The following is a 13,404-nucleotide window of genomic DNA, read 5'->3' as shown; positions in this document are numbered from 1 at the left end:
GCTTTATAGTGTTGGCTTGATCCTTGATTCTATTATGTTGCTAGCATTTTTCTGAACTTCAGATGATTAATGGTGATAATTATTAGAGTGTCCTATAATGACACTCTAATAATAGCAGAGTTTTGAATTACTTTAATGAAAAAGATTCATTGAGTGCCTGAATTTGGTTATTTTGATATGTAGGATAATAGGTCTGTGTTCAGTGAGAACCACTTATGGCAGAATTTCCTTTGCTAAAATGACCTATTTTTGCTACTCTCCTGAAATCAATACCACTTTGAAATGTCATTTAGGTGGCAACAGACCATTTTAAAAAAGCGCATCATTCTGTGCACCTTTAACTGCCTAATAGTGATACAAAAATACATAGTGGTTAATTAGTATTGACAAAAGAACTGCTATGCAATTCTCCAGGAGGTTGCAGATCACAGCTAGAAGTTCTTTAATACATATGAATGCTTGAACTGAGTGCAAAGATACTTTTGGTTCCTTAATCTTTCACAAAACTGGGTTTTGTAGCTTTAAAAAGAATTAAAAAAAAGAAATTTAAGCTATAAGTCAGAATATTTGGTGGAAAATTTGTGAGACTCTAAGCATAATGAAAGTAGAGACAATGTTTGTCCTGTGAATTCCTGTGTTTCTAGACCTTAGTTTCTGTTACTAGCAGAGTTGAGTGTTTAATATATGTTGAATGAATGAGGAAAAGACACATTGCAAATGAATTTGTAGAAGACTTGTGAATTAAGAAGTCATAAAATGAAGCACAGGATGACAATAAGCTTGTATAAATAACAGGATCTACCTTATTAAATTTGGCCTTTAAATTGTAAATTTTCTTACTGTAGCTTTTAGGATATGCTACTCAGAATGTCAGGTTTTAAGAGATGACTTTTTTTTGCCACTTGGTGGCATCATTGTAGCTATGATGGAGTTCTAACTAACTCGAAGCCGAAGGAACTTGTCTTTGACATATATATCATTAAATGCTCATCTTTTGATGAAATGTACAAGAGGCATTATGCAATTGGACTATAAACGTATGACAAAACATTGAATATGCATTTTTTTCTGTGACAATTTAAGAATAACTCTGAAATTAAAACTAACTCTTCTGTTTGTAATGATTACTCCTTTTTCTTCAACATAAAGCTTCTCTGTGCAATTAAATAAAAATAAAACTAGATTAATAAAGAGGTAGTTCAAGTAAATTGGAAAAAGCAAATTATGTAATATTATTAAATTTTAAGAATAAATTTAATTTATCATAACCATTAGAGGTTTGCAGGCTTAAGCTGTTTCCTCTGAGCTACTCTGGGATTTTCACAATTGAGATGAAATTATATACTTTCTTTTTAGAATGACATTTCCATCATTTTTCATTCATAGTAACCTTTGTTTACAGTCACTATTATGTTTAGATTGGAGTCTATTTGGTCACCATTGGATTGCACAACCTTCTCTTAATACTTCCCTGGAAGATCTTAGACAATGTAATGGTCTCTCACGTTAGACCCTTGCTTGAATTGGAAGACAGCTGGTTATTTTCATTCACTACCCCTTTCCTCCTATTTTCCTATTTTGGGCTCAAAGTTAATTAGAACATTGCATTACTGTTTAATACAGGAAAAAATCATTATTTAAAAATATAAATTCAATGGACATTTCTTAGGAAAGCATGAAATGTCATCTTTGTGCAAATGGGTCTTCTTTTGAATAAGAGATTAGGCATTCTGGCTCCTTCCTTGATTGATATATTTATACATTTAAAATCTCTCTCAATGAAGAAGTATAGAATTGAAAAACAAAAAAAGCACCATTGATATTAAATCAGATATTGGACTGCCTAGTCATGTTGTCTGGTCCAAAACATATTTATCCAAAATATTCTATATCTTCCATGCCTTGCTTGTGAAGTACATTATACTCTATCTTATGATAATTTATTTAGCCTTATACTTTGTTTTAAATGTTGAATATTCTCGAGACTTTTGTGTAATGGAAATGTAATTAATCTTCCATTTTCCTCTTGTCTACATTTACAACAAATTAGTTAAATACTTAGAAACCAGTAACGCTTGAGATTTTATGTTTCACATTTGCAGTTCAGTTTTTTGTAAGACATTTGTATTTTATCCAGAAACTTAGCAAAAGAGGTAAAAACATCAGTTAAGAAGGCATGAGGATTCTTAGGCTGTGACTTTGGGAGAAGTAAATGGATTACTGTACCATTGAGTTTCCCGGACCAGCTCGGAAAACTTCTTTTAGCCCTTGTAGAAACAGTATGTGACTTTCTAGGAGGCCACAGTAGATACTTTGTTGTGTAGGCACAGAAGAAACCTGGGAGTAGAATATGAATTCTGCTTTAGAGGGAAAAATAAAACTCTTAGTTGTTTGTCTCAGCAATTTGCTAGAGGCCAAATATGTTAGATATTATCTTTATCCCCACAAAGTTTACAGGGACTAGTTGGTCACACTTGGTAATTATTGTCAAGTTGATCTTCAAAGTACAAATTGTGGCCTAGAGTCTAAGGTTCCATTCCCAACTTCACTGTTGCTCAAAAGTTGATTAAATATACAGCCCTGTGCTTAAATATGGATTCAAAGGGTATGTTCTTCTTGTGAGCCAATGAAATCTAACTTGGAGTTTAGATGATACTGCATTTTGTGTAAGATTGTGTTGGAAATATGTGTTGACTATCCCTGGAGTCTTATTACCAAGATGAATTCAGAATTATAAATATGTGGCCATGTTCTCTGGATAGGTCAAGGAAATTCCTCTAGTTATTGGGTTACAGTGATTACTCTGACGAACAGTTGTATAAAATAAATGCTCTGATTTCCGTGTGTAGTACAGTCACACTCTACTGAAAATACTTGTACTCATTTAAATCCAGTCACAGGAAGAAAGGAGATAAACTGAGCTTTATGATGTTCTCCATAATGTTTTGTTCTGCCATCAAATAATGATGAGTCTACGTGTTTCTTCAACTCTTTACATTTCAGCAGTCACCCACATTTCAGCTTAAGACAGCCTTATACTTCACAGTATCTTAACAAGATTCTCAAATTATTTAAGAGCAAGGAAGGTAAAAGGACAGGGGTACAGAAACATCCTTCTTTTCTCATCTAAATTCAGTCCTTTACTATCTCTTCAGTATCTGTTCACTAAAACAAAGCTGTTCTTATCTTGGCTGACAATGGCATAACTCTAATGCATCCATTTAGCCAACATTTTATTAAATATATTTGGAAAATCTGAGTAGTTCATTATAATTTTTTTTTTCTACAATAAAGGAACACTTAAAAAAAGAAAGCACCTTAAATGTGTTTTTGTATGTGGAGTGGTGTTTAGAGGAAGCAGCACCAGAAGAGACATGGGTTGATATGAGAAGACAGGCTGGCAGCAGGACACTTTGAAAACTTATTCTGCTGCAGACTAATAGAAAATTTAGTTATGGTAACTAAATTAAAAAGAAAGATATTAAAAATGGTGTCTAAGGAGATTTAAAAATGGATATTCTAAGTGTCTTTATTACCTTGTCACTGTTTATAATTTTATTATTGTTTTATTCACTGGTGATAGCATTGTGCTCACTGTTATTTTTACTTGAGTGGCTTTAAAAATGAACAATGTGAAGAAAATAATGGAAGGGATTGGTAAGATCTGCTGTATTCCAGTGGCTACTGAAATAGAGCAATAGGTGAGAATAAGGGAGATAAGTCTGAAATACCAGTTCAACAACAGGCAAGCAATGCTGGGAGATATTTGAAATAATCCAGTAATTTAAACTGATAGCAAATATTTGACAGTTTTTAGGCATACTTATTGCCTCAGGGTGTGTGTTTGTTTAAGTATAAGGACTCAAAGTCTTCTGATTCTGTACTCAGAGACTTTTTGGAATCTGAGTCTACTTCTCTAATGACATCTATCTTAACCTTGTGTTGCACATATGATCCTTGAAAACTGATGAATCTTGTTAAGTTTTCAGGTGATGAAATACCCACCAGGACATCCACTCACTTTCCTCAGGTGCTTTGGGATTGCTTCTACAGAGGCGAAGTGCCTGTTTTGTGCTAAGCCAGCAGAAACATTAGAAACCAATTAGTCAAGGTCATTCAATGTGCTCAGGGTAATTCAGACAGACTAGAAGCCTCAGCTCTTTTGATCTTTCTGTATGCTTTGAAAAAAAAAGATATTGATGATGAAAAGAAGAATGTTAAAGAAAATAATACTCTTTGGTCAGTTTAATCAAGGGCAGTTCTAAAACAGAGCTAAAATAGAGAGGTGGCTCCCTCATCTAGGCATTGGACCCCAAACAGCTGTTTGCAGTCAGCTTATGCAACCTCAGCGCTGTGCTATGCTTGTAACTGGAGTTCATCTTTATGAGATTTCAGCAGAGGCTGGTCAAAGACGTTGGTCATTAAAGACAGGAAGCACAGAAGCTTTAGTAAGTATAGTAGAAAGAAATGCAATTTTCTTTAGCAAGGCGTTAAGGAGAGAGATTTGAAATTTATCTTAATTTAGCCTTAGAAAGATATGACCTTGCTCCTACATCTTGCTGTAGAGTTGCTTTTTGATGTACTTGCTTTACATACTAAGGGAGATGACTGTTTCCTTAATTGAGTTTGTGTTCTATTCCTTTCTCGGTAAATTCTATTTTAGGAGCTTTGTAAATTGACCATAAAAACCTACACTAGACTGAAATTTCAGGGACCTAGAAGAAAACTATTTTATTTAAAAGGACATTTATTTATAAGATTCAAGGTCATTTAAGTATTAATTTTCTTGTTAACTCTTCTAGTTCATTGGTTTTCCTCTTCAGAAAATAATATTTTCCAACTTTCAGTAAAGGAACGTAGGTCATAGGTTAGATAGGCATGGGATATAGCATAAGAATCACAAAAATCTGATTTTAGAAACCCTGGAGAGAAGCAGTGGCTTGAGAAACTGAGCAGTACAGCAACCTGCCAGGAGGTGGGGATTTCATGGGGCAGATAATGTGCTTGGGCACAGTTCTAGTTCAGAGAGGTTTAAGTGAAAATTCCGAAACTTGCTCAGCTATGAAAATAGAACATAATGTCAATACAGGTGGATTCCCTTCTTTACCTCTTTGAAAATCTCCTGTCACCTTTTCTTTCTTTTTTTTTTTTTGCCACTGTTCCAGGGCATGAGGCTAGGGGGTACATTACCACATTGTATGCATTCCTCCAAGTTCTAGACCTTTCTTCAGTTCAGTCTCACCTGTTTGTGGTCCTCTTTTCCCTCTCACCCTTTCTAGATGTCCACATGTTGGACATACATGTTAGCTGAAGTGCACAACTGAATATTGCTGTGGTCTGTGGTACCAGCAGTGATCAAATGAAGACAGGATACATTAGATACATGTAGATACATTAGATACATTAGAGTAAAGCACAAGTACTCTTTCCTTCTGCTCATGTGTCTAGGTAGCTGAACACTGACCAGTCTTAGCAAGGCATTTGCTGCATTTGCTGCTCCCTCCCCCCTTTTTTTTTTTTGAACGCTGACCTTAGGGTTGTGGTTTTTCTGGGTGTTCCAATCAGTACACTTATATGTATATAAGCATACGTATTACAGACGCACAAGGGAGATTTGACTGACAGAAGAGGAAGAGGCAATGTGAAGATGACCCAAAGATAAGAGTAATGTGGCCACAAGTCAAGGAAGCCAAGGATTCTGAAAGCCACAGTAAGCTGGACAAGGCAAGAAGTATTCTCCCATAGAGCTTCCAGAGGGAGTGTGCCCGTGCTGTAAACTTAACTTTGGACTTTGGCCTCCCAAAACTGAGAGAGAATACAATTATGTTGCTTTAATCCATCAAATTGGTGATAATTTGTTGTAGCATCCTTAGGAAACTAATACAGATTTTGGTACTGGGAAGGGAGTGTTGCTGCAACAAATGCCTAAAAGTGTGGAAGAGGTTTTAGAGTTAGATGACGGCTAGAGGCTGGGAGAATTTTGAGGTGCGTGATAGAAAAAGCCTGGATTCTCGTGAGTGCTCAGAAGGAAGTGAGGAGTGTTCATAGAAATATGAATGTTAAGGGTATTTCTTGTGAGGACTCAGAAGGAAATGAAGAACATTTTATTCTAAAATAGAGCAAACGTGATTCTTGCTGTATAGGTGGAAAATAAACTTAGAAGTGAAGGCCTTGGATATTTAGCTGAGGAGATTTCCAAGTAAAGTGTTGAATATGTGGCCTGGTTTCTTTTTTTCTGACTACAGTAAAATGCAAGAGGAAAGAGATAAACTGAGGAAGGAACTGTTAAGGCAAAAGAAACCAGCACTTGATGGTTTGAGAAATTTACAGCATATCCAGATTGCAAAAGGTGCTAATGTTAGGAGATGCACTGTTAGGAAAGCATTCTCTGGAGAGAAACCAGTGGTGGGGCTAGACCACATTTTGCTTGAAGAGATTACATGTGTAAATCATGGATTCACATAACAATCTCAGCAGAAGCCAGGAATAGAGAAGGAGTTATCCAGGAAAGATCTGTGGAGGACCGACTCCTAATGACATGAATCCCCTTGATATACACAGGAGACCCACCAGGTTTGTAAGAATAATATATCAGCAGATACATTGTAAGCCTGGACTAAAAGGGACAGAGACAGGATAAAATGAAAGAAGGCCATTGGACTCCCAGGAATCTATAGGCAGGGAACAGGTTGATAGAGCTACTTGCCTGCAAACAGGCGGTACCCTTCAAGAAAAAGGAGGATGACTCCAAGGGCAGAGCAGTGATCCCACAGGCAGAGGCATAAGCTTTAGGCTGAGAGGCCTACAAAGCTGCTACAGAGGCCTGTCTAGAAGCTGTGGGCCCAAAGGACAGAACTGCAGGCCTTGAATGGATGCCAAGTAGCCTTGAGTCACAGAGGATTATTCTCAAGCCTTGAAACCTCACGAAATTTCCCTTGCTGCATTTCAAACTTTTTTGGAGATAGGTAACCCCTTTATTCCTTCCAGTTTCTCCCTATTAGAATGGAAATGTCTAACATTTTTAACCTATGCCTTTTCTATCATTGTATTTTGAGAGCAGGTAACTTGCTTTTGAGTTTCACAGGTCCACAGATGGAGGATTCTGCCCCAGGATGAATCACACATAGAGTCTCACTTGTACCTGATTTAGATGATGAGATTTGGGACTTTTGAACTAGTGATATTTAGATGTAATTTTGTACTTACAGTTGATGCTGTAATAGGTTCACATTTGGTGTCTTGGCGGGGGGGGGGGAATCTTGAGATGAATTGAATGCATTTTTTGCATGGGACAGAAATGAATTTGGGGTTCAGAGGATGGACCGTAGTGGTTTAAGTTCTGGCTCTCCAAAAGATATGTCAATATCCAAATCCCTGGAACCTGTAAATATTCCTTTATTTTGAAAAAGGGTCTTTGAAGGATCTTGAGATGAGATTATCCTGCATTACTCAGATGGACCCTAAATCCAATTACAAGGCTCTTTATAAGAGACAGAAGAGAAGACAGGCATAGAGGAGAAAGCAATGTAAAGACAGAAGCAGAGTTTGGAGTACTGTGGCCGGAAGCCAACACATGTCAACATCCACCAGAAGCTGAAAGAGGCAAGGAAGGATTCTCCCCTAGAGTCTCCAGAGGTAGTGCAGCCCTGCTGACACCTTGATTTTGGACTTCTCACCTCCAGAACAGTGAGAATACATTTCTCTTATTTTAAGTCTCCAAGTTTGTGGTAATTTGTTATGGCATCCCTAAGAAACTAATAATGTTTCACTTTCAAACTACTGTCTCTAGTGAACTGAAGCTTTCTTGGTCGTGGTTCTAATTTATCCCTTTGGATTATGGTGACAACCAGACTGAGTTCTTGGCCTCCCCTCCAAAGTCAGCCAGCATCTCCTGGCATCCCCAGAGGAGCTAATTTCCTATAGGAGGACTAATTTTCTCAGCCTCTGTGTCCCCTGTCAATCCCCAAGGTGCTGGAGCACATCTTTGGTAGCTTCTACTTTCACTTTTTGTTTCTTCTCAAAGCACACACCAGCTTAGTACAGCACCCACTCCTGCTCTTTATCCTCATGCCTGTCATCTCATCACAAGGATCCTACTGCTGCTCTCTGCACTCTGCAGCCCATTCCTCTTTGTAATGTACCCCTGCAGGAATTCCAATGCATATTTGCATTTTAATGGAAATGTAATTGACTTCCACTCAACATTTAAATAATTAAGGCCTCACATTTACATTTTATTCTAGGTATTTTCTAGCCCTATTCCCCCTAACTTTTAGAGGAAAGACATCTTTCCTGACAGGTAACAATTGTAGCTATCATGTTCTGGCACCTATTGTGTGCCTAGCATCAGGATAATCATTTTGTAGATATCAATTTAATCCTCACAGTAATCTTTGTTTCATTCCCAGTTTGCAAACCCAGGACCAAAGATAATAAGAGATCCGAACAAACTCACATGGCTTAGAGAACCACAGTATAGACTGGGGGACCCAAGATATTTCCTGTCTTCTGCTTGTGTTTTAGATTTTATGTTATCTACTGTTAAAGCCTGAACAGAAAGTTTTTTCAACCTCTTTTCTCCCATTTGTCTCAATGGCAGAAATAATGGTAACTCACAGCTGACTTCATTGAGCACTTACTACTGTCCAGAGTGCTAGACTTCTCATTCATTATCATGTATTATCTTTACAGTAGCCTTATTAGGTGCCTATCAGATTCCTGAGTACAGATGAAGAAACTAAATCTTAGGTTAAATATCTTACCTCAAAATACACAGCTAGTGTGATGTAGGACATGTATTTGAATCTAGATATGTCTGAATACGGAGAATGAGTTCTTAACTTAAAAGAGCACAATAACTCAAGACTTCAAAGATCAATACAGTGTCTTATTACATGTAAGACCCCAAGTTATAGCAAAATAGTGCATCTTTGTAGTATGTAGATATGTTCAGTAGGTACTTTCTGGTCATATACTATATTAATCATTGCTGACCAAAATAAATGTCAGAATGTTATTTGTATATCATAACCTTTGAAAGTCATTTGAAACAGCTTTCAGCTAAAAGGTAATTAAAAAACTAAATCTAAACTCCTGAAACATGAGTAATAAGAAAACAGCTCCAAATTTTAAAACATGTTAAGAACAAGACAATAGGTCCAAAATGGAGTTGCTTATGTTAAGCCCCACATCACCAAACTGAGACTTAATTACAGTTTTGGCTCTTCCAGAAATGGAACCTTAAACCAGTCAGTTAGGAGTTACCAGATCAGCAGTAATAATCTGCCTGATAGTCCCAGCCATCCCCTAAAGGAAAGTAAGTTTGTGATAACCAACCTGCTTTTTGGCCTAGTATAACTTCCTTGTTCCTGCTCCTTTCTGCCTATAAAAGTCTTTCATTTTGTGCAGTTCTTCTATCTGCTAGATCGATGCTACCTGATTCAAATCCATTTTTTTTAATTAAAAAAAAGATTTTATTTTAAGGTGAGATAAGGAAATAAGGAAGATGGAAATCTCGCCACTTAGCAGGTCTTGCAAAGACTGGAACTTGGTCTGGGCACTAGAAGGTTCAGCTCAGGTCTAGCAACCTTACTTCCTTGTTGTTCCCATGGCAACTAAATGCATGACCTAGGAAAAGTACCAGAAACTGCTAGTTGTCTCTCCAATATCTATTCTCCTCTTCTTTAGTAACAGAGCCCTGGATTTATTTGGACTGGTGACATGCCCAGCTAAAAGGCTGCATTTCCAGCCTGGTTTGCATTTAGATGTGGCCATGATGAGGCAGGTGGACAGCCATGGGTGGACTTCAGGACACCTCTCTAACAGGGAATGAAACAACAAGGATGAGCACATTTGGATTTTTTCTCTTTTGCCTTCTTTCTTCCTGGAATTTGGAAGCATCCTGTAGCATCTTACGACCTTGAGGTTGGCAGCCATGTTCAAAGGAGGTTGGAGCAGAGAAATCAAAAAAGCCTAGATGCCTGTTCACTTGAGGATCTGCTATAGCAGCCCTGGTCAAATCCATTTGTGCTCAAATACACTCTTAAATTTTTTAATATGCCTCAGTTTACCTTTTAACAAACACAAATGGAAATGGAGAATGTTACAGTTATGGTGAATCTTGGTTAAATAGTTACCACCTAGATATGCGCAAATGTGAAGTATTCTTATCTGAAACTCTCCCCAAGCTGTAGTACTTGGCCTTGAAGTACCTAAGCTTCCTTAAGAAGACAGTTTGCATTTTATTTCATTTCAGTTTAAATATCAGCCCAATCCTGTGATTTTTTTTTTTTCCGATAGCCAAACCTTAGCCACTTCCCAATTTATAAGATCAGTCTCAACTTCAACCTAGTCTAGTTGGATGTAAGGGGGAGTTTCTGGGAAGTGTAAACCTGCAAGGTTCAAACTTACTTTCTCATACTCTCCCTTCCTCCTGGGCCTGCTTTCCCATCCTTGCCTTGGACTGTTGATGTGTGATCGTATGACTAGACTGTGACTATCCACAGTTGGGGTGCTGGCTGGGGATATCTGCATACGTGTGGCCACAAATCTGTAGGAGGTGAGTTTGCTATTCAATCCCTCTTGGTCACTGCTGCACTTGTGTGAAACTGGTTATTGATTCTCTGAGTGACCAGAGCCTGTGTTCTGATTCTCAGCTGCAGTGTAGTAATTTATCCTCTGGGGGCTCTGCTCAGCTCTGTGTGCACAGTTCCAGTTGTCTTGCTACCAAAGATTAGAAAGATGAGACCTTTTGCTTCTAGGGTCCTCATGCGCTGTTGAGCACCCACACACTTCCTCTTGATTGAAGAGACTCTCGAATCTTAGCCATGCCTGCGCTCAGCTTTGCTTGCTTTCACTTGTGTGGTTCCCTGCTCCTGGCAGCTTTAGTGACTCAGCAAATGACTTAGCAAATCAAGAAAAATGCCACCATTTCCTTCATAGTAGATAGGAAGGAAGCGTGCAAGGGCCTCTACTGTGCCCCTCGCTGAGGGAGTGAATTGAATGACGACTCCGACTCCTCCTCCGTAGCAAGATGAGTATTAGGGGCAGTTAATGATGCCTTACACTCTGCTTCACCAAAAGGGAGTGAGTGTCCCTGATGCTGTCTAGATGCTGTATATAAGAGGATGGTGATGTGTAGACTGATCTTTTGAATTTTCTGGAACACCTTCTTTTTTTTAGCCAGGCAAGATGGTTTGCTACATAGTGGGCTTTTTATTTTTTCTTTTTTATCTTTTTTTTTTTTCCAGTTGAAACTATTCCACAGCAATCCTACAGCATTCCACTTAACTCTTGATCTGAGCTGAGAGGGCTGTGTTAATAGTTCTAGGTCCTGGCTGAACATTAGACTCACCTAGAAGCTTTTAGAAACTATAACTCCTCAGTGTCCACCCCAAACTTATGTCAGTATTTGGTACATAGTAGTTTTTAACCAGTGGGCTAGAGGGAAGCCTAGTGAAGATGAATGAACAGCCTATTAGCTCATTACAAGCTCATAATCTCATAATAGGAGGAAAATACTATACTAGAAAACCTAAACTGAAGAAGCGGACATAGTTGAATTAAGGACCTTAATTTTTATCTTCCCAGTAGCCAAGCAAAGAGGGAAACAGATTTTATAACACAGCTTTCAGTGTCTAATAAAGGACCCATTTGTAGTTGTTCAGAGTTAAAACTTCTTCTCCATATAGAAGGAATTGATTGTATGAGTCTTAGTCTAAGGGACATTCAAAGACAATGGTTCATATCTTAGATAACACTTTTATGATGTAAAATGTTTAAATATATTGCTATTGTTTTTATTTATTTTCGATAAGAACTGAAAAATATATCATGGTAGAAGAGTTGACAGGGATGTGATGCCATTAACCTACTCTGATTTTCCTGTCAATATATTGGTTTATAGATGCTAATGATGCTGTATAATTATTGCTTGGGCAACTATATAAATGACCATGTTGAGAAATGCCACACATAGCCCAGATTTGCTTTAATAATCCTGAGATCTCATTTCTTCCTTAAATGGGTTACTTTGAAAATCAGAATGATATGTGGATAAGTAACAATTTCTCTTTAAAGGGTTATTGTGAGGATTAGGTGAGAGGTACACACATGTAGAGATCCTAGAATAGTGCCCGTTCCATATTAGGTACTTTATAAATATTGTTGATGGTTATTGTTACTATTTTAACTGGCTCACTGGGGAAATTATGGGTTCCTTTGGAAACTTGAATGGTGCAGAATATTGTATTTTCAGATTCTGACACCAACACCAAGCCTTTCCAATGAAGGAACTGTCAGAATATGGGATGATGACCTTAACAATTAAATGCTTTATAATCTTATTCTATTTATTTTTTTGTTGTTGGTTTTCTTTCTCCTAGGTATATAAAGATCTCTACTTTCAGTAAGAAGAGTGAACCCTCAGTATGTTTGTTTTCTGTAAACATATGAAGCAAAGGCAGGGATAAAAATGTGTCAAAGATATTTGTTCAAAAAAAGAAAAAGATACTTGTTCAATCTATGATAAGGATAGTCATTGGTGTATTAAGAATTTGAGGGAGTTCTCTGGTGGTCTAGTGGTCAGGACTCCGCACTTTCACTGCTGTGGCCAAGGTTCAATCCCTGGTCGGGGAATTGAGATCCTGCAAGCCATGCAGCCAAAAAAAAAAAAAAAAAAAGATGTAGTATTATACATTATGCTGCCACATGCCACAGTCTCTTTCAGTAGATTTCTTTGTGAAAAAGAAACATTACTGTCTCTTCATGGGCTTTTCAATCTACCAGCCCTGCTACAAACATCACAACATTGTAACTTCAAAAATATTGTTTCCTTATAGCACAATTCATGCTTCTGCAGGTTGTGCAGACTGTATGCTTTATGGATTATATTGCTGAGAAGCACATATGTGGTTAAACATGAGAAGCACATATGTGGAACATTCCATGGTTCCATGACACTAATACAAATTCTGCTCATGCATTGGCTGGGTTTTGTGTTGCAGGGACTCAGAAGTTTTTGGGGGGGTTGTTTGTTTCAAAAATAGGAACTAGCATAGCAAATGTGGGTATTTATTTGTTTTTATAAGAAGCATCTATATAAACCCAGCCCAGCCAGGCCCACAGCTGTCAGTCAGCAGTGCAGGAATCAGTCTTAATCTGTCTCTTTAAGAGCACACATTTTTATCGCCATAAATTTCTATTAGTAAAAATAGAAAAATCAGCCCTCCTTTTCTTCTAAAGTACTGACAAATTTGGAGGAAGGAATTATATGCCTGGTGAAACATTGTATTAAACATAAAAACAATTAGCAAGACGTGAAGATGAAGAGTGTCTTAAAATCTGTACGTTGAAATAGCTTGTAGCCCAATGCCTGTATTATTATGAGAACATCTATGTTTTGTA

The sequence above is a fragment of the Leucopleurus acutus genome (genome assembly GCF_964270905.1).
Source record: "Leucopleurus acutus genome assembly, chromosome: 1".
Classification (NCBI taxonomy): Eukaryota; Metazoa; Chordata; class Mammalia; order Artiodactyla; family Delphinidae; genus Leucopleurus; species Leucopleurus acutus.
The sequence above is the reverse complement of the archived record's forward strand: the minus strand, read 5'-3'. Positions refer to the sequence as shown.